Genomic DNA, 23,056 nt, shown 5'->3' with positions numbered 1-23,056 from the left:
AGTCCGAGGAGTGGAATGGCGAGCAAGCGAAGACACCTGAGCAGATCCTAGTTACCGGCTGGTTGAAGCGAGTACACGAGAGGACACTGGTTCCACTCGGAGATTGTAGAATCTCGCAAATGTGTTAGCTGTCGCCCAGCCTGCAGCTCTGCAGATGTCTGTTAGCGAGTCCAAGAGGAGGCCACACTCCGAGTGGAGTGTGCCCGAACCCCAAGGGGGCATGGTCGACCTTGCTGCTGGTATGCCAAAGCAATGGTGTCCACTATCTAGTGAGACAACCTTTGCTTGGAGAGAGCCTTTCCCTTCAGCTTCCCACCATAACAGACAAAGAGCTGGTCTGAGGTCCTGAGGGCTTAGACTGTGAGAGCTCATCGGCTGCACGGTTCAGTTCTCCCGGAATATGAACGGCACGAAGCGACCTCAGATGCTTCTGACTCCATATGAGGAGAAGGCGGGCGAGTTGCGACATACGGCGGGAGCGTAGACCACCTTGTCGGTTGATGTACGCTACTGTGGCCATGTTGTCTGGCCATATGCCCCAGGAGCCTCTGAAATAACTTCAGTGGAACCGCATTCTTGCCCTCGAATTGTCTCAGGCAAGTCAGCAGTGACTGCGCGCGCACAGTCGTAAGCTGCGCGTACATGAGCGACCGAGTCGATTTCCATACCGAGAAAAGAGATCCTCTACGCGGGGGAGAGTTTGCTCTTTTCCCAGTTGACCCGAAGGCCCAAGCGGGCTAGGTGCCAGAGCACTAGGTCCCTGTGTTCGCAAACCTGGTCTCGAGGGCGAGCTAGGGTCAGCCAGTCGTCGAGATAGTTTAGGATGCGAACTCCGTGTTGCCGTAGTGGCACAAGGGCTGCCTCGACGACTTTAGTGAAGACGCGAGGAGACAGGGCTAACCCGAATGGGAGAACTGTGTACTGGTATGCCTGCCTCTCAAAAGCAAACCGTAGGAACGGTCTGTGTTGAGGAAGAATGGAGACATGAAAGTATGTGTCCTTCAGGTTGATTGCTGCAAACCAATCCTGGGGCTGAATGCATTCGAAAATGCGTTTGGCCGTTAACATCTTTAAGGGAAGCCTGTGAAGGGATCGGTTCAAGACGCACAGGTCCAGGATTGGCCGTAACCCACCGGTCTTCTTCGGTACAATGTAGGGTAGAGTTGGGGTACTCGAGTCCAATTTTGAATGAACTCGGACTTGTCACGCACTCGGATGAATTTGCACTCGGACTTGACACGGACTCGGACATTTTAGACTCGGAAAATTTGCCGAGTACAGTCGAGTCCGGGCACTGAAGGACACAATATTATTCAAAAACGAAACGAAACGAAACTGCTTACATTGTGTTGTGTCAGTGTTGAGCATTGTAGCCAATCACAGATATGTATATTAAGCGCATGAACACAGTGGCCAATCAGAGGCGTTTTGAGTCACCATGCGGAGAAGTCGCTCAAAACGTATGTTCAGAATCAGCGCGAGTTTTATCCTTTCGCAAATCTCCTCATAAACAACAAAGTCTTGACGCGATATAAATAAGAGATTCGCTGTGCGGTGCGGACAACTTCAGTGTTTATGACGAGAGTTTCAGTGAGAGTGCAGAACGCGGTAAGTAAGTGATGGCTTAAAGTGAGCGCTATTGACAATCTAAATAATATATTTTTTCATACTTCTAGAGGACCAGTGGTTACGTTCACACTGTAAATTAAAAAGAGTGATAACTGCATTTAAATGTGGGAGAGAATCCGCAGAATTTTAGTCCTGTGAGTCATGAAATTGCGATGATTGACACAGTAACCATAGCAACATGAGAACGCGATAACCAAAGCAACATTTTGGCGTCTAATAATGTTATGATTTTTGTTACATTGATTTAGCCTACACTTTAGTCAGAAGTTTACATACACCTTGCAGAATCTCCAAAATGTAATATTTATTTATTTTTTAATGAGGATGATCATAAAAACATTGTTTCTATTTATTACTGCCCTGAAAAATCTTTTTCACATAATGGATGTTTAATAGCCTAGTCCACAAGAAAAAATACAAACACAAAATACAAGACAAATTACATAGGCTTGATTTTAATATTGTGTTTCATTACCTGATTTTTTATTTATTTTTAATGGTTGTTCATGAGGAAAAATCCTCCAGCTCCTGCACATTCTTTGCTTTTCCAGCATCTTCTGCATATTTGACTCCTTACTAGCAGTGACTATGATTGTGAGATCCATCTTGTCACACTGAAGACAACTGATGGACTCATACACAACTATTACAAACCCTGCAAACATTTAGTGATGCTCAAGAAGGAAGCAACCATTAGGAGCCAGGGGGTTTACATTTTTGAACTGGATCATTGGTGTAAATTGATCTTATTTTATTTAAAAATTAATTAATTAATTTAGTCCTGCCATTTAGAGGCTAAATAAGATATTAGCATGTAAAGCAAAATAAGATAATCAAAATAAATAAAAATTAAAAAATCAGCGTCATCTTGCTCAAAAGTTTACTCCTGGCTCTTAATGCATCGTGTTATATTCTTGAGCATTACCTTGCAGAATCTGAAAGATGTACGATAGGTAAACGTATGACTGTAACTATACATTGGAATCATTTTGTAAGGTTTAACATATTAATTTAAGAGCTCAGTGTTGAGACCTTTCACCAGAATTTGATTGACATGCGATCTGACCAATCATAATGCAGATACCTGCCATTTTTGTCCGACAAACAAACCAAACCAGATAGTAGATTAAAGTCATTGGACTTGAACTTGAAAAATGTTGTGTATTGAATTCTTTTTGCAGTTCTGATGTTCATTCATGTTTAATTCGTGCTATAACTAGAAGATATTATCAGTTCATGTGCTGCTTGAGTTGAGGCCTATATTAAAGCACCACAAAACGGTGTGTATTGTTTTAATTTCATAAAAATTACAAAATTTGAAAGCTGAGACTTTATTTCATACCAGAAGTAGCCTTGTCTTGTCTGTTGGCGCATTGTCAGTGTACTCTTTGCTCCGCAATATATATTTCACTGTGTGAGAACATGTGGAGTGAGAGCGGAATGGCTTGTCGGACGTAGCGACAGTAAGAGGGGCGGGTCTTTGTGAAAGGTCAATTTAAAACTATTTAAATCTTTGTGGACTCGGCCGGACTCGACTCGGACTCGGATGTTAAGGACTCGGACTCAAGTGCGACTCGGCCCTCTTTGGACTCGGACTTGGACTCGGACTCGATTGTTAAGGACTTGGACTCGACTCGGACTCGACAATGGTGGACTCGGACCCAACACTAATGTAGGGGCTGTAGAACCCGGACTTCATTTCGGCTGGAGGAACAATCTTGACCGCACCTTTTGCCAGGAAGGTAGTGACCTCCGCACGCATGACAGGGGCATTGCCACCGACCATAGTGTAGCAGACTCCCCGAAAGCGGGGAGGAGATCGCGCGAACTGAGTCGCATAGCTGAGCCTGATGGTTCTTGCGACCCAGCGGGACAGGTTGGGAAGCTCTAGCCAGGCTCCCAAGAACTGAACTAGCGGGGTCATGGGAACCACAGACGTACCCTTGGTGGGGCAGCGAGGCAGAATGACCGGCCGGGACGTGGGAGGCGGAGCGTCCCGGTGTGGGGGCACGGTCATAAGCGCCGTTCTGTGACTACCTCCACGGCGCGGCCCGGGTGGAGGCTGCTGCTGGGGCTGAGCGGGAGGGGCGGGAGTCGCAGAAGGGTGCCCTTGGTGGCGAACAGACTGAGGCAACTGTGCCGGTGGCTGGGTGGAGGCAGCAGCTGGCCGCCGGTTCAGTATATGTTTAATGGCATCAGTCTGTTTCTGGGCGGCCGAGAACTGTTGGGCGAAGTCCTCGACCGCGCTGCTGAAAAGGCCAGCCTGGGATATAGGAGAGTCGAGGAAACGGGTTCGCTCAGACTCTCTCATATCGGCCATGTTGAGCCATATGTGTCTCTCCTGGACCACTGCTGTGGACATCAACTGACCAAGGGAGTGTGCGGTTACCTTCATCGCCCGGAGAGCGAGGTCGGTGGTGGCACGCAGCTCATTGAAGAGCGCTTGGTCAGCTCTACCCTCGTGCATGTCCCTGAGCATCCTGGCTTGGTAGACCTGAAGGATGGCCATGGCATGCAGTGAGGCAGCAGCTTGCCCCACAGCTCTGTATGATTTCGCCACCAGGGTAGACGAAAACCTACAGGCCTTGGAGGGGTGCTTAGGATCGCCACGCCACGTTGAAGCACTCTGAGGACACAGTTGCATCGCAACAGAGCGTTCAAAAGGGGGCATCCCAGTGTACCCTTTAGCCGCGGCCCTGTCAAGGGTAGAAAAGGCGAAGGAGGTCGCGGAACGATCACGGGAAGACAACGGGGACTTCCAGGATCTTGTGACCTCCTCATGAACCTCCGGGAAGAAAGGAACTGGGTGGGTGCGCTGATGGGCGTCAGCGCGTGCAGCCCCTAAGAACCAATCATCCAACCGCGAGCGCTCAGGACAGGATGGAGGGTTCCACTCTAGTCCGATGCTTGTGGCGGCCCGGGAAAGCATGGCTGTCAATTCCAGGTCGGACTCGGGCAATGCTGGCACAACCGAAGGCGGCAGCACAGCCGAATCTTCATCCCCGGAAGACTCCAGCCCACCTTGCGATGCGGTGATCGACATCGCCTCATCATCTGGAGCCCCGAATGAGACACAGGGAACGTTCGTATACGGCCCCACGATCACACTCAGAAGACTCACTGGTTGTGGTGCGCAAGAGGGGGGTGTGGACCGAGGAAGCATCGTCAGGGCATTGTTCCACACCGTAACCCTCAGGTCACCCAAGTATCGCCTCTCGTGGAGGGGTTAGATTGGAGTGTGGCAGAGGGGACTCTACCTCTATTGAGGTCACGGAGTCTTGACCGCAGCACCGCGATGGTCATGTTCCCACAGTAAGAACATGATTCATCCATGCTCGTGCCCAACAGATGGCAAGACGGAACGACCGCACCCAGAAGTACATGGGCGAGACATCTTGAAAAAGACATTCCACGTGTAAGCTCTTTTGTGAGAGGAAAATTCAGCAGCTGTGCTGAAGCGCCCAGGGAGAAACACACACGCTGTTGCAGACCACTGCACAGATCAGCAGGCAGGAATGTGAAACTCGCTGGATAACGCTGTCACACCAACACAGACTGGAGAGCTGCTCGTCTCGAAGAATACTCAAAGATGACACTCAGAGAACAGGCTTGCAGGAGTGAAGAGGACCTCTTGGCTCCAAAGCAAAAACATAACTGCATGTTGCCAGCGTACTTCCTTATATACCCACATGGTGGGGCGGAGTTACGTTATGCAAATTCAACAGACCCATGGCATTTCCTTGCCATTGGCTCGTTTTGTAAGAACTCGAAGGTGATAGGCTTTCTAAGCGAAACCCCATTTGTCAGTCACTGACGTAACTCGGAGTGACTGAACGAAAGTGAACCTGTGCACATCATGCACATCACCTGTGCACAGATCGAAACATGAGGATTAGTGAGGACACATAAAATGTCCTTGAAAATAGGTTATGACATTTTACTATTAGTGAGGACCTTTGGCCCTCTCAAGTATAGTCAACAATGTCTAACTTATAAATGTTAATGAATGAAAATGGCATCACCATGTTCTCAAAGGAAAAAAGCAATGGTCACAAGAGGACCTTATTGGTGAATGAAGAACATCGAGTCAAGGTCATGGCATGAGGCGTGTGATAACTCTGCATGATTCTCATTCTCAAAGTCAGCAGAATAACGGCATTAATGTTTTTCAGTGCCAAAGCTGGCATGATAAAGTCCCTAAATAAATAAATAAAGTCCCTGAATTCCAAATGCCATCTCCCCTAATGCTCACAGGCACTGCTGTTAAATCCTTTTCCCTTGGTCAACATTGACTGACATTGAACATTGAACACTGGCTCGTTAGTACAAATCAAAATCTTAGGGGACGGATCGTTTTTGAGGTTTTGGCAAGGACTGGCGTGCAGCTGACAGCTTCGTTTTGGGAAACCAATGGACGAGCACTCTTTGGTCCTCTGTGAAATTCATGTTGTCACATTATCTGAATCAAACTCCTTTTGGAATGAAGCATTTACCATGTGACTGATGCATGTATGAGTGTGTGCTACACCAAAAAGTGGTTTGAATATCTTTTGTGTGTGTCTGTGCTCGGCAGCTGAACTGAAAGGACTGCATTTGTGTGCGTGACATTTTGTGCCTCTCCCATGTGTGCATATTAATGACACGTGGTATTTCTGAAGCCCAATAAAATATGCCCCTTGATGGCGTTGTGCGGATAGTGTGGGACGTGGCGGGGGGTTCGGAGGGAGAATGGGTTTCAAAGGCGACCTGCCTCTTGTTTGGTCTGGGAGAACAAGTACAGTGTGTGTGCCTTGAATAGCAGCAGACATCAGTGTGGATTAAACTCACTGAAAATACAGAGCCTGTAAGAGTTTCAACAGTTTTTTTTTATTCTGAACAATAGTTTGAAAACCACCTGGAGTTTTTTTTTTTTAACATTCTTTTGGGTTTGCAATCAGGATTTTCAGGCTCTTTGTAGTTGAGAATACATTCTGTGGCAAATTATTCATTTGTTTATCAGAGGAATGTATTATTCGATGTCCACTGATGTTTTGCAAGTATTTAGATTCATGTTTTGATTTAATTTGAGCAATACAACCTCATTTTCACATACATTAATATTTTAGAAGGGTTTGCCCTCTTTGAAATTTTTAAACATTTTCATGAAGTCATTTTATAGCTCTTTTCACTTAAATGGAAAAAAAAAGAAGAAAAAAAGGTGGGATATAGACAAAGAAGGACACATATATGGATGAATGGGTGAATGAATGGATAGATAGTTGGATGGACAGTGATGGATAAACGGATAGGTGGATGGACGGACAGATGGATGAATGGACGGACGATGGATGGATTCAATTCATTTCATTTCACAAATATTGGAATAGCTCTTTTCACAATACACATAGTTTCAAAGCAGCTTTACAGAAAATGCACGTGACTACATTACAGTTTAGAGTGATCTGTTGTCAGAGGTGACCGTGTCCAAGTTATGAATTTCAGAAATGTACATATATACAAATCACGCAGTTAGCTAACAATGTATTAATTTAAATAATGTATTAATTTAAGGCAGAAAACAATGAGCTCACTGAAGTAATGAATACTTGTTGTTAACAAATGATTAGGATATATAGAAAATTTAGCAATGGTGCAAGTTGATTCAGAGTTTGCTTTATCTGAGGTCCTCGCAGGAGTTGGCGCTGTCTCTTCAGAGGTGTTGGGTCATCTGAAGTCTTAGCAGGAGTTGGGTCGTCTCTTCACATGTGGCTGGATCCAAACTTGAGCTGACATACTCTCTAGTTACCTCGGGATGGGCATCCTGAGATAAAACAGAAAAGCAAATGGAAAATAATTAGCATTGCTGCCGTAACATTAAGCAAAGATAATCATGTGCAATTGATCTGTAATAACTGGAGTACCAGGTTGTAAGATGCATTATGTGAATGCTTGGCTAAAGAGATGTGTCTTTAATCTAGATTTAAACTGAGAGAGTCTGAGCCCCAAACATTATCAGGAAGGCTATTCCAGTGTTTAGGAGCCAAATGTGAAAATGCTCTCCCTCTTTTAGTGGACTTAGATATCCTAGGTACTACCAGAAGCCCAGAGTTTTGTGATCTTAAAGAGCGTGATGGATTGTAGGGTGATAGAAGTAAGTTCACAAGTAGTGATATCAAAGCAATCCTTTTTTTTAATTGAAAATTATGGGGGATATGTTCACGCGTAGAGCTGCACGATTCTGGCTAAAATGAGAATCACGATTTTTTTTGCTTGGAATCAAGATCACGATTCTCTCACGATTCTGAAAAGCTTTATTAAGATCTACAAATCCTGAACATTAGGTTACCAAACAAGATAGAAACAAAATAAGACATAATACTCTTGCTTCAGTCAAATTTAAATAAATGCAGTAAAAAAAAAAAAAGAATGTAATATTTAAATAAATAAAAAATGACAATTAAACATTGACAACATTCAAAGGTATTACGCCAGGCTAGACCTATTAAAGATTCTTAGCAATAAACACTATCAACATTTTTGGGTATGGTGTTGCATTGAATAGCGTTGCTTTTAGATGTTTGTTTCGTCTGGCTGCTGGTACTTTGTGATTGAGCAGTTTTGTTTTTAACCATCTCATACTGTAGTTTAAGATAAGTGTTTAATTGAGATAAGTTTATAATAACTTTGCTTTTCATTTACAGTATTACTTAAAACTCAGTTGAAGTTTTTCGATAGCTACTACATTAAAAACTACTAGCCTAACTGATAAAGTTCACACATTATTTAAAACAAGTGAACAGTCAGTAATAAAATAAGAACAAATACACAAATTACAAGCAGAGATGAATACTAAAAATAACAAAGTTTACAAAGTCTAACAGTGTATTCAGGTACAGAAATTAATAATTAAACTTAAATGTAAAATAACACTATTTGTCACTGTATAAATTAAATATAGTTTAATCTTTGTTAAAGCTGTATTTTATTGTTTTATTTATATCAATGACACAGAAAACAGTAGGCTATATAATATTAAAGGACAAATCCAGTGAAAAATGAACCTAGGGGTAATTAACACATGGTTACCGAGTCAATCGTTCCCTGCGATGCGTTTTCATGAAAATCGAATGTATAGAGTTTTATCTTTAAAAACAGATTAGCTCATAACAGTAGTATATGGGGCACAGAGTAAGTAAAAATAAATCGCTAGTTAATACCACTAACAAGGCTCAAAATAGCCTCACACTAACACGGTAACATAATGAGGGTCCTTACATACAAACCGAAGCATTGAGAACTTTGTAAGTGTACAGACAGTTTAATAAGAAGATAGCACGGCGTTCGTGGCTCGTTTAGTCGAGACTGTTTTCCAAGATGGATCCTGCATGTCAACGCGTAATGTACTGTCTTTATAAAGTATCTTCTTATTAAACTGTCTGTACACTTACAAAGTTCTCAATGCTTCGGTTTGTATGTAAGGACCCTCATAAATAATCCACCCGCAAACCGCCTATATTCTTTGATTTAGATATCTGCATCTGATCATCACATTACAATTATTCAAATTCTTAGTGTTAAGCATGATAATATGGTAACATATCACACTGAAGTAGGCTGATTTAAAATGAACATTTATTTAAAATAAAAGTTCTTCTTTTGGCAAAATTACATTTCCTTAATAGCCTAAACAGAGGCTTTACTCCCTTCAAGCTTAAATTGTCAATGTTTCATTACATCACTGTTTGAAAACACTCAGAATAATTGTTTGTACCTTTATAAAGGGCATTTTCCCCTAATTTTATTAAATGTATGCTTCATCTTTCATTTCAAATTCTTAAATTTGATAAATATATTCAATTAAAATAATTAGACACTATAGGCTGTTACCAATAAAATTAAATAATTTACATTGAACAATTATAACTGTATTAAATTAGATTATTTTATTTGAAATATTTTTGAATATACAAATAAGGAATGTTGAAAAGAATGATACTTTATTAAACTAGCGTTTTGCCATTCAACATTGACACTTGCTTGAGAAGTTGAAGTCGTTCTCTATCTCCGTTGCTTCTAGCCACAGTGGTTAAAAATGGTACGGTCCACAATAGGGGTGTCTGAAATCGCTTTACATTAAAATGTTCCTACAGTGAAAATAGGAGTTGACTTGTATTGTAACTGTAATTATATTTTTTCACAATATCAGAAAAATTATCTGTTAATTTATCTGTAAATTAAAAATTATTTCTGTCCCTTTACCCCCCAGTACCACCTGTAATTCGAACTATGGTGGGGGGTTGAATCGAGATCGCGATCTTTTAATGGTTAATCGTGCAGCTCTACTCACGCGCCGTAAAAAGATAAAATATTGGTTTATAAAATTGGTATAAAGAAGAAAATCGAGGATTAAGAATCAACTTTAAAAGGATGGACGAATGTGCGGATAAATGGATGGATAAAAAGATGAAAAAAAATTATGGACACATGAAGAGAGAGTGAGAGCTGTTGTACCTCTGATCATGGGCACCTGTTAGTGAAAGAATCCTAATAGCAGCTGTTCTTGAAGGACTCTTGCTCTCTTTCTCACACACACACACACACACACACACACACTAAACAAACACACAGCAGGCACACCACTTCTCCCTCGATCACTCTATTCATTGATGCTTTTGACACTCATCCCTCTGCCATTTGTCTGAGATCATTAGGAGTGAGCCTTCTTCCCTGTATTAAAGGTACTCACTTATCCATCACACCGCGAGGAGGAGTGGGAGTCTGTCTCCAGAGGTACACACACAAGAGGCCGAGATGCCTTTTGAGGTCTCACGTTCTCTTTAAGCTGCTAATAGAGCTAATTTAGCTTTTATGGGGCTTTGTTGGAGGTGTTATCGAACGGCTCGCTTTATCTACAATTTAAACTTAGCAGGTTAACGAATCTGAAAGCGAGCCATCTTTAGAAGAGGGAGACAGAAAGAGAAGGGCACACGGAGGCTAAATATGTTGCAATTAGCACACCGGTTTTTTTTTATTTTATTTTTTTAATCTTTCTCATTCTTTATTGTAGCCATGATACCTGAGACACCATATGGAGCTGATCTCCTCACATCTCTACTCTTAGATTCTTTTCTGGCGCTCCCGTCAGATTTACCCGTACGTCCCTGCAGAAATGGCATTAATTGCTTCAGTGTATAAAGTAATTATCTCAGGTAATTAAGACCCTGTATAGAATAAGAGCAAGAACCGTCCGCGTTCCCAGGAGTGAATGAGAGCTGAATTTCTTTCTTTCATGTGTATTAATTGAAAGGCAAGGGGACCTGGGCTCAGAAAAACTCCTGGGCAATGAGACATGCGGGGACTTTGGGGCTTTGGGGCACTTTTACAAGCGGACACAGTAATTGTGCGTCTGAAGCCTTTTATGTCATTTGCTGTGCGTGTGGGGTTCATAACAATCTGTAATCACAGGAGGCTTTTGAGAATGTAATTGAAAATCTGCAAAGCGAGCCTCTCACCTGTATTAAATTGAAATCCAAGGCCTCGGTCACCATCAATACCTTCATTATTCATTTTCTACCGTATAGAACGATTTATAATTGCTGCACTCACAGTCATTCACCTGTCTATTAACTGTTCAATCCTGTTCTTTGTTCATAGATAAAGTTTTTTGGGGGGGTTTGGGGGGGTTGTGGGGGGGGGGGGGGGTAATTTACTAAAAGACTATTCAGACAAGGCAAACACAACGGGATCTGTTCATATAATCTCAAGGAGAAATTTCTTCAGTGCTTTGACATGTACCATCATGCGTATGAATGCTACGGCTTGACAAAGATTTTACAGTCTGTTGATATCTGTCGCTAACACGGCCTGAATGTGAAGCTGTTGTCCTACTGCCGGCAGATCAAACAACAATCTGGTAAGAGCATTTTGCCAACAAAATGGTCGTTCACGATTAGAGTGCACAAATAGCTCAGATGATTCATAATTAATGAACATCTCAGTACCAATTCATGAAGTATTGACAGCAAAACATTCAATGGACATGCAATAAAATTAGCATCTTTTGACTGATTTTATTAGCAGGACAGGCTGAGAAACCAAATAATCTTATAAAATAAACATAATTTTGTTACAAACCTGTATGACTTTCTTTCTTCTGCAAAAGAAAAGAAGATATTTTAAAGAATTTTGTATTATTTTTTGCATACAGTATACAATTAAAGCTAATGGCGTCCAAAACAACATTGGACCCCCTTTGACTAATTATATGGAGAAAAAACAGCACATTCAAAATAAAAAAAACATAGCATTTTTCAAAATATCTTATCTAAGAAAGTCATGAAAGACTGAATTGAAGATGAATAAATTATGACAGAATTTAAAAATCTGGGTGAATTATCCCTGTACGTTAGTAATAAGTTACAAAAGGGACCGTTTACATTATAAAAGAGAGAAACACCTGAGTCATCTTTCTTTGTCATTGACAAACAAGGGTTTGTCGATAGTTTAAGAGTCACTGAACACACTGGCTCACTTGACAGGACACTGCATTTGCCCAGAAAACTGTCTCACAATAGAGGCTATCTCTTTACAGAAGACCATAAAGCACACACATTAGAGAGAGAATACGTCATTGCTGTGCACGTCCTAACCAAAGCCCTGCCGCCTCCGGGGAGACCACTGCAATGCCATGTCTCTCGGTATGACATTGACTTCTATAATAGGTGTTTATCCACTTAGAGCTGTCTCTGGCCAAAACAAAAGTCTCATAAGCTTTCGATTAACTGTAATTATTTTCTGTACCCCTGAGATATGTTGCGGACGAGGCCTTCTCTTGAACAACCATGGGGTGCAGAGCTCATTCAAAGCAGGGCACTGCAATGACTTTTAATTGACAATGACGGCACTTTCCATGAATAGGGTACACTTTGGTGTCCCATTACTTTTTTTGGAAGCATAAATCAGATTTATTTATTTATTCATACATTATGAATTGAAATGTTTTTGATTTGCATACTAACTCACTTAATTATGAAAAACAATGTGTATTTATAGCAATATGGCAAGAGAAGTAGATAATCTTCAATTTCCTCTTCAAATGTTAATCAATCATCAATGCTTTCACAAATTGAAGTGTTAACAATGTAAATATTCACTACACTTCAGTTAAAGGCACAGTGTGTAAGTTGTGGTATGAAGCAGGGTGGGGCCGAGAGAGCAGAATGACACACCATCCTCGAGTCCCATGGAGGAGCTCCGGAAGGATATAAGAAGGAATAATGGCAGTGAAGGGTGAGAGAGGACCGGGACTGGGACATTTTACTTTGTGGTTTTTATTAGGCTTATATGCCATAGTCGCCTGCTGACACTTCTTGTTACGTTGTTTATGTCTATTACATGTAGGCTACATTTACGTTTAACATTTGTTGGATCCCGCCTCCTTCCCCAAACTTGCACTTTGTTACAGTTACGTTTGATCACGTAAATTCACATTGTTTTATCTAATGAAATAATCATGAGTGCTGAATTACTACAGGTCACTTTATTTGACTTATTAAAATTGTGGGGTAACACAGCTCTGTATTACTTGGTCAAAACAATCATACTAAAATACATTTGAGTGTGTTTAAAGTTATGTAAGTTTAAATGTTAACGTTACTCTTGTAAAATATATTGTATGGTGGTGAAAATGCTGTATTACTTTAATTACAAATAAAGCTCTTTCTGATTTTTGATATGTTAGCCACTTGACAAAATAGTGTGGTCTCTGAGGCAGGGTAACATGGTACACGCGTTATAGAAAGAAAATGAGAGATTTAAACAATAAGACTAACCGTGTTGAGCTATATAACAATGAATAGTTTTCTGTCGATAAAGGTATCCAAACAGTTGCTTACCTATCTATTAAAACACATAATATATTAAAGCGTCTTTGGTGTTTACATGGTTTCTACGGAAGAAAACCAGAAATCAGATATCGGAAATCGGATAGGGTAATGCGGATACAACGTCATTGGCAGGCGACGCAATGACACGGGCCATTACACTGCAAAATTGTTGGAAACATTTGGGATAATGTAAGTACACAATTGAACAAAATACTAACACTTTTCTAGTGGTTTTTGGATATCTTAATGCAAAAAATCTTACATACTGTGCCATGAAGTTTTTTTTAAGAAATACTTTTATTTACCAAAAGGATGCATTAAATTGATCAAACGTGACAGTGAAGACTTAATGTTACAATATATATATATATTTTAAATAAATGCTGTTCTTTTGAGCGTTTTATAAATCACAAAATCCTGAAAAAATGTATCATGGTTTTTATACAAATATTAAGCAACAGCTAAACAGCAGTTTTTCCAGCATTGATAAAAATTAGAAATGTTTCTTGAGCACCAAATCAGCATCACAGACTGCATTTCCCATCACATCCGTATGTGTTAATTAATCCATATTTAATTTAAGCTCCTGAGGATATCCAACATTTTATTTTTCTTATTTATTATTACTATTTTTTTATTATTTTTTTTTTTTTTTTTTTTATTCATAGCTGAAAGAACATTTGCATAATCATTTTCAAATTTAGTCAGTTTCAGTTAAGGTACACCGCACATTTGAATTCTACTTCATAAAAAAGATTCAGCTCAGCTGTGGTGGTACTTTATTACCAGGAAATGTGGATGCATACATCTGAATGAAGTCACTAGCAGCAGAGTGCACATGATAAATGGTGCTACGTCTTTACTTCACAATGCAAAAAGAGGTACTCCCATCAAACAAGAATCAATCAAGTCATTAAATCTCTAAATAAAATAGAGCCTGCCATCAATGACATGCTTTTAAAAACACCCCCATATGATGCAAGCATGTACAAGTTTACAAGCCTGTTTACTATTCCCTAGGTGTGGTAATTGTGGAAACGCAAAGAGGAAGATGAGAAGAGGCATTATAGTTTACTGCCACTGCAATATGCAAAATTGTGCGTGCAGGACGGCAACATAAGTGAATAAGTGAGTAAGAGAGAGAGAGAGAGAGAGAGAGAGAGAGAGAGAGAGAGAGAGAGAGAGAGGTCAAGTGTCAACATTTCTGGTGTCATTACTTAGTGGAATTTCTGTAAATGTGAGTCCTTAATGATGTTTACATTATAGTTCTCAAGCTCACAGAGATATCTCCACATATATTACAAACCAACAAAACACACACAAAAAATATAGATTTCAGTATTCACACTTCTTTCTGATTAATTGAGCTTGTTATATGAGACAGTAAAAAAAAAGCCTATTCACCTCCTTAGATGTTCAACAACACTGAAACACTGAGGATAATGAATGAATAAATACATGTATTTACTTAATTTTTAATTTTAATGTTTGTTTTTAATCTATTCCCATTTATCTTTGCTTTTGCTTGCTTGCCAAATCAGATACTCCTTCAGGATTTCCCTGTATTTGATTGAATCCTCCCTCTTCCATCACAAGCCTCTGAGGGCCTGTAGATGAGAAGCATTTGCACAGCATGATGCCGCCGTCGCCACCACCAAGCTTCATGGTGAGAATTGTGTGTTTCTGACGATGCTTTACTCTGATAGCTCAGTTTTGGTCTCATCAGACCACAGAACCTTCTTCCAGATGGCTTCAGAGTCTCCCACATGCCTTATGGCAAACTGAAGCCAAGATGTCATTTGACATTTTTTTAACAGTGACTTTTTCTTTGTCACTTTCCCATAAAGCTCTGGCTGTTCAAGCACCCGGGCAATAGTTGTTTGAACAGTCTGTCTAATCTCACTAAAGCTTGTAACTCATTTAACCACAAATTATACTTAGTTTTTTGTACTTGTATACTATATGTTTTTTGGGTTTTTTTACCCAACAACAATAGATAAAAAGAGTACAAGGACATTTTTATTGCTCAGAGCTTCCAGAGATAAATAGCACAGACACTGAACAAAAATTAAATTTTCTAGTGTGCATGTGTGAAGTGCCTGCGATCGCACACACTATAAAATGTGTTTCAAAAAGTATACTTTGAAAGGCGATGTGTTCGGCTGTATGTGTTTGCATAAAAAAAATTGTTACAATCAATTGAACCACCTTGACTATATTATTCCCATTTAATTAATAATATTACTTTTAAAACATTCGCTGCACCAACAATGATTTAGGTTGGTCATATCCCTGCTGAAAAATCCAGCATGAATGCCATGTTGGTCAAGGCTGGTTTATGCTTGTTAGATCTGGTATAGTGCTGGTCCTATGGAGTTAATATTGTGCCATAATTAAACAAGCAAATCCAGCATTTTGCAAAGAAACTCGATCTGCTTTGCAAAGGAAAACTCGACTTGCAAACAAACAGAAAACAATGTGCAAGTACAAGGGTCAATTTGCGTGAAAATGCAGTGGAGTATAACAAATATGTATTGTGTTTTACAAATATAAATCAATGAGCCTAGATAATGTTTCACAAATACAAACCATCCTACAAATTGTATGTAACCTTTGAACAAATACCAAATCTAGTGCATTCAAATGCATATCTGTTTGTTATGATTGTGAGACAACTGGCTTTTTATGAGATCTCTCGGCTCGATTTTCTCACAAATGTGTCCAGGCAGATTTTCTCACAAATGCAGTTGAGCAACTTCCTCTTCTAAAACAGTAGATGGCGCTAAGCTAGGGGATTAATTTAGCGCTAGTCTCCCGGAGAAGCACTGATTTGAAACTTGCCTTTGCCTACAGCTGAGGAAAATGACCGGTGAACAGGTGTGTTTCTGTCTTACTTTATCTATAATTAACCTTTTAATGTTTTCTTTTGCAAAATGTTTATTACATATCTAGACAGATTAGCACTTAGTAGCAATTCACTCTCTCTAGGATAGGGGAATCTATAAGCTGAAAGCTCTGCTTTATATATAACATTATATGTTGCTTTTTTACATTTTAGTAAAAACGTTACATTTACTGAACGAGTCTATTTCTTTCATTCTCCATAAATTAATGAGAACATTTCATTTAATTAAAAGGAGGGTCCCACTTATTTATTTATTTAGTTGGAATTCTATCAGCTTAACTGTTAATGGAATAAAATAATTAATGAACAAAAACAATATACAATTGTTTCTTAACTTGCCTGTGACATATGCAGTGCTCAAATTATTATTTTGGAGAGACAAATGAAACCCTCCTTTCAATTAAATGAAATGTTCTCATTAATTTATGGAGAACGAAAGAAATAGATTCGTTCAGTGTAGACATAATCAAAAAAAAATTAAAAAAGCAACATATGATGGCAGCCCCTAGTGCTAATGTGGATTTCTGTCTAGATATGCAATAAACATTTTACAAAAGAAAACCTTAAAAAGGTTAATTATAGATAAAGTAAGACAGAAACACACCTGTTCACCGGTCATTTTCCTCAGCTGTAGGCAAAGGCAAGTTTCAAATCAGTGCTTCTCCGGGAGACTAGCGCTAAATTAATCCCCTAGCTTAGCGCCATCTACTGTTTTAGAAGAGGAAGTTGCTCAACTGCATTTGTGAGAAAATCTGCCTGGACACATTTGTGAGAATATCGAGCCGAGAGATCTCATAAAAAGCCAAGTATCTCACAATCAGAACAGACAGATATGCATTTGTATGCACTAGATTTGGTATTTGTTCAAAGGTTACAAGCAATTTGTAGGATGGTTTGTATTTATTTGTGAAATTTATATTTGTATCGAGTCGAGTTTTCCTTTGCAAAGCAGATCGAGTTTGTTTGCAAAATGCTGGATTTGTTTAATTATGGCACAATATTAACTCCATACCTGGTCTACCAGCATGCACAACATACCTTATACTGGTGACCAGCAAACCAGCAACTAGCATCCTGTGGATATTTATTCTAAATTAGGTATATCACTTTGCAGATGCCATTTCACTTTGGCATTAAGAGTGTTGATTAGGGGCAATAAAAAGCCAAATTAAGTCCACTGTGCTGTCAATGCTGTTAAACAACAAAACATGAAAATGTCCAGAAGAGTAAACACAAAGCAGTCTATATATAAGATAGTATAAAGTGTTACCGCTTAATCAAGGTTAATTTTGCCAGAGAAACTGATGAGTTCATACTTTTAATTATAATAATAATAAATAAATTTGTTACATTTATACAACGCTTTTCTGGGTACTCAAAGCGCTTTACATGGAAGGAGGAATCTCCTCACAACCACCACCAATGTGCCATATTGCGCCAGAACGCCCACCACACACCAGCTTATTGGTGGAGAGGAGACAGGGATGAAGCCAATCAGTATATAGGGATGATTAGGAGGCCATGATGGACAGAGGCCAAGGGGCAAATTTGGCCAGGATGATATTCAGGATGAATGGCAACTATTTTATTATTGAGAGAAAGAATGAGACAGATATAGAGGGAGGGATGATGGAGGGAATATAGAAGTGAAGGTGGATGGGGAATACAAAGAAGCATCTCATTCTGACATAAGAGGAGAGTTTAAAGCATAACATTAAGCAACATGTCTTTCTTCCCTTTCTCTTTCTTTGTATTCCTGTGTGTGCACGTGCATGTTCATTTTGTATAATATATAAACAGAACTGGTATATAGTCAAAACAAGGAAAGATTATAATATTTTAACTGTGATGCATACAGACAGATAACTTGGTAAACAGTTTATGCACTCTGGTTTAGATATACTTCGTTGTTTTGGAGTTTAGTAGGGTAGATTGTTTTACATTACATGCAAAACACAAATGTTGACATATAAACTAATTTTTTTTTTATTTAACTATGAAAAAATTATGTAGCTCTTATACTATCTTTTCTCTATGGATGAACTATTCCTTTAACTGAAACATGGGCAATAGCTACTCCTTCACGATCACACTAGCAAAGCATGACACTCGTTCCCTGTCCTCTGACACCAGATGGAGAAATAAACAATTAATAATAGCAGTTCAAATGCTGTGGAAACTTCTGCAGACAATTTCACAGAGATCTTGATGAACCTTCAGCGTTGCTATGGCAATATATACCCCCTGTGGTTAAACATAGACTCACTCATTCACTTATACATGCAGAAAGAGAGACACAGGGATGGTGAGGGGTAGGAGGGATTTTTTTTTTGACCACCAGCAGAAATAACAACCTCTTGTGAAAATCTGTTTAAAAATCATGTGGAGGAACTGATGCTCTCCTCCGCTGTAAGATTTGAACTGGAGCTAAAATCAAAACGTGAACATCAGTTGAAAAACGGTTAGTTGATTTGATGTTTAAAGCAAAAACACACATGCTGTACGTTTGTAACTCTATTGTAAATATTGAATGTCCTGGTATTGTAAGACGGGACCTGCTAAACCGGTTCAGTTTGTGACTAGTTTAAACAGAGTTAAAATGGATTTCTGTTTTGGCAGGTCACCCATTATGATAAGTAGAATAAACCATTTAGACCGCAATGACATTTCAACAACATTTTAAGTCGATTGTGATTACAGGATTAGAATTGAAAAAAGAAAAAAGAAAAAAGAAAAAAGAAAAAAGAAAAAAGAAAAAGTTTTGATTCCTACTAATTTGGCAATGAACCATTCAGGTCGGATTTGTGAATAGGTTCAGTTCATTTGAAACTGGATGTTTTGCCAGATGAGAAGTTTATCTATGTATCATCTTTTTACTCTTTTAATTCATTTTATAACTGTATCATATATCATTCCTTGCTTTTATTTTGTGATTATTTTAATTCCTTTCTGTAAAGCACTTTGAATTGCCATAGTGTATGAAATGTGCTATGTAAATAAACTTGCCTTGCCTTGAAAGTAACTGACTGAAATGAGCAATTCACTCAAACTAGACATTATTATGTTGTCCTTATTTACCAACAAAATATTTTAGTATGGAAGCTTGTTTCCGCCACAGAATAAAAAATAAATAAGGTAATTGTGACTTAATCTCACAATTCTGACTTTTTTCTTGCAATTGCGAGTTTACATCGAGTTATAAATTTGTAGAAACAAATTTACAGTATTTTTCCGTTTTTTAACAGAAATTTTCTGGCGCCCCTGCTGCCAGAAAATTGCCGTGTTTTACGGGTTTTTTTTTTACAGTGCATGTTTAACCATACATATATATATATATATATATATAGCTTCTCTAATTTTTCTTTTGGGCAAAGAGCATTGTAATCTCAGATGTGTCATCTCTTGAGTTTCTAAATTAATCTAAATAATGTTAAGGATGTCAGAGCCTTTAATCAAAAGTTCAATAAGAGCTTTCACTTTCAATAAGAACTAACAATGTTTCTCATCTGAATCTTCACGATATGTGTAATTTAATAGCAATTTAATAGCTTTAGTCACTGTACATCAAGAATTGTCTCATTTGTCTATTTTTATTTTTCCTGATTTTAGGAGACAAAGATGATAAATTGATGAACCATAAATGATCACAAGTCTCAAATGAAAGAACAACCCCTGAGTAACAAGACAATTTGAGTAAGCTCAAAGTACACAGATTTAAAGATTTATATCATTTAACCTTCCTGAAGCGAGAGGACACCAGCAGCAAGCCAAATGTGCTTAACAGGCGGCAGGTCACCATACCGCACACTCATGTGTCATGCTTTCTCTCCTTAATGGATTATGTCACGTCAAGAGTGAATGATAAGTCTGGCATCTCATTATTATTATATGGCAAATAATCAGAATATGTCTGTCCACCGGGAACGACCTTCTAGCCCCAGGCTTTCCGTGGCTGCTATTTGTCACTTAATTAGCTACAGGATATTCTGGTCCCGCAGGCCACTCAAACTGGTATATGTCTAAGCATTTTGATAGCCACAGGGAAGGCGGACATAAGGCCACAGGTATGCTGCCTCAGTCAACACGTTTGATTGTGTTGCCTGAAGCAACGAGAGAGCTACAAACATAAGCCACAAGTCACTTCAGTGCCAAGAGAAACATTGAAAATAATGTGCATGATTCACATACTGCATTTAAGCTGAGATATGGTTGTTTTAGACCTCCTTTAGATTCCACATGAGATTTCTTCCTGGTTTATTGTGACTTAAGGTTTAGTAACAACCAGGAAATCACATTAAACATTATAGGAAGAGCCATAAACCATATCTGACAGGTAAAATGACCAGTGACATAATACGTTGTATTGTTTTTTTTGTTTTTTTTTGTTTTTTTTTGCCAACAATGCCAACAATGAGTAATCACACTATTAGATCAAGGGTTTTCGAACTTTTTGATGCCACAGAGTTGCCCTAAGGACTTCCTTGATTTCCATCAGAGGGCTCTCCTCCTGACTCCCTTGCTTTTTCATCATGAACTTCAGTTCTCATAACCCTTTGGCTGCATCTGAAAACATACAGTAGGCAGCTGACTTGTTGCCTCACTGCCCTATCAGGCAGTGACTTTACAGGCAGCATTTGCGCATGAAGGTACCTCACAAAACTGATTTCGGATAGACTTCTGAGACAGTGTTACGGTTTAATGATCTACTGCAAAATAGAGCAAGCTGTGGTGAAAACTAAGTAAATATTTAAGCTCTTATCAGCATTTATCAGTTTTCAGACGCAGCCATTGTCTGGACTAATTATTGATTGATAACTTCCACCCGTGTCTCATTATCTTGTTAACTCTGCCTTTATAAGCAATATTTTCAGTCATTAATTTTGAAGTCTTGTTTGTGTCACACTACAGTTCTGAGCAAAGTTCTGTTATGGTTTCAGTGATCGGCCTGGTTTCCTGGATTTCCCTGTTTGCCTATATATATCTGATTAAAATATTATCTGAGAAATATTTACTTTTTCACATTTTGATCTTTGAACCTTAACCATGTCAAATACTGTACATTTAAACTTTATTTAGATGTTTTTCCCCTCAATATTTTTAGATTTAATATAAATTGGAATTTTGTTGTATATAAATACTACATAATTTTTGTTCTTCATTTTTCTCATATTACCCGCAGACCCACAGCACACCCTTGCTGCCCCTTGGGCGTCCCTGGACCCAGGTTCAAAAAACTCTGTGCTAGATCCTTATAGATTGTTACGTGCATTCTACAATCATCAACTCCAAAAAGGTACCTTCATTTTTCAACCTGTGGTCAGATTGATGCAGTCCTATTAAATAATATATTTATCTTAAATCAATGTATGCTACCACTGCTGCATAAACTGAATTACATTGGCTTGCAGGCTATTCTAGGAATCTAAATTGCTGGTGGGACCTAAAACACAGATTGGACAGTATGTGCTTTCTGACCATAATATTGAATGAGAACATCCGGCCTATAGAGAGGTAAGTCGAATGTCTTCGAGAAAGATTATTAGCTCTTTAATTAAAGACATTAATCCACATATACTCCTCAGAACATTCACCAGTCCAGGTTATCACACTTTACAGATCCAAAACCTTTATGAGTAACCCTTTAGTTCAGTGCTCTGAATTTATTCTTTGAAAAACCCATTTGTGCTCCAGTCTTAAAGGTCAGATCCTGGCTGAGATGTAAGAAGTGGCCATTTTAGGAGTCTTGTTTCAGTCTTGTGTATATAATGGAGCCTGTGTAAAGTTTTTTTTTTTTTTTTAAGTATACTGCTTTGGTGCTGCAGAGCTGTAGTAACAGCAAAGTGTCAATGTTTCACTGCAATGATACAAGGAACTACCTTGTGATGACATACAGGACGTACTATTTGGAATTCCTGAAAGAGACTTCAATAGGAACCAGATAATTCACAAAACTGTAAATTGTAGGACATTTTACCAAAAAATCTAAATTCTGTCATTTACTTATACTCGTGTCATTTCAAACTTGAATTACTTTCTTTCTTCAGTGGAATGCAAATGAAGAAATTAAGCAAAACGTCCGAGCTGTTCTTTTTAACACAATGAAAGTGGATGTGGGACTAAGGGCTATCAAGCTCAAAAAAAGCACCATAACGCATCATAAAAGTAAACCATATGATTATGTGTATATTAAAAGTCAGTGAAGCCATACAAAAGCTTTGTGTGAGGAACAAACCGCAGTTGTTATTCACTGAATATCGTGCTTAACAGCCATAGTCACCATTCACTTTCATTACATGTAAAATTGCGGCTTGGACGCTCTGCTAAACGTGTGCCAGGGTTTAAAAGACATGCGTCTGACTAACTGTGTAGTTTTGGGTGAACTATTCCTTTAAAGGATGGGTGTCAAATATTCATGACTATTATTTTGTATCAATGTAATTCATTTTCTTCTTTATTAATAAATAAAATATTGTGGCATTTTTCTTCTTAAATGCAAAAATGTATGTTTACATAGAGAAACGCACGGTTGCTTTTTGTAATGATTACATTTATGAATATTTAATTAATTCTTACATCAAAGCTCCATAGACAGCATTACTCTTGAGTAAGCATAGAATTTAATCCAATGTTCAGCATCCATAAAAAAAGAAACCTTTAT

The 23,056-nt window shown here is 38.8% G+C and overlaps 1 long non-coding RNA gene across 1 annotated transcript in view; it reads right to left on the bottom strand.

The window, feature by feature from the left end:
- Window positions 1-6,354: 6,354 nt before the first annotated feature.
- LOC311076649 overlaps window positions 6,355-23,056 on the bottom strand; it is a 43,045-nt gene continuing 26,343 nt past the window's right edge. The window contains exon 4 of the long non-coding RNA XR_014604689.1: window positions 6,355-7,429. This is a non-coding gene — a long non-coding RNA (uncharacterized lncRNA). The remainder of the gene's footprint in view (window positions 7,430-23,056) is intronic.

Source organism: Abramis brama (genome assembly GCF_963993115.1).
Source record: "Abramis brama genome assembly, chromosome: 25".
Taxonomy (NCBI): Eukaryota; Metazoa; Chordata; class Actinopteri; order Cypriniformes; family Leuciscidae; genus Abramis; species Abramis brama.
This window is presented reverse-complemented; position numbering and strand designations above follow the sequence as displayed.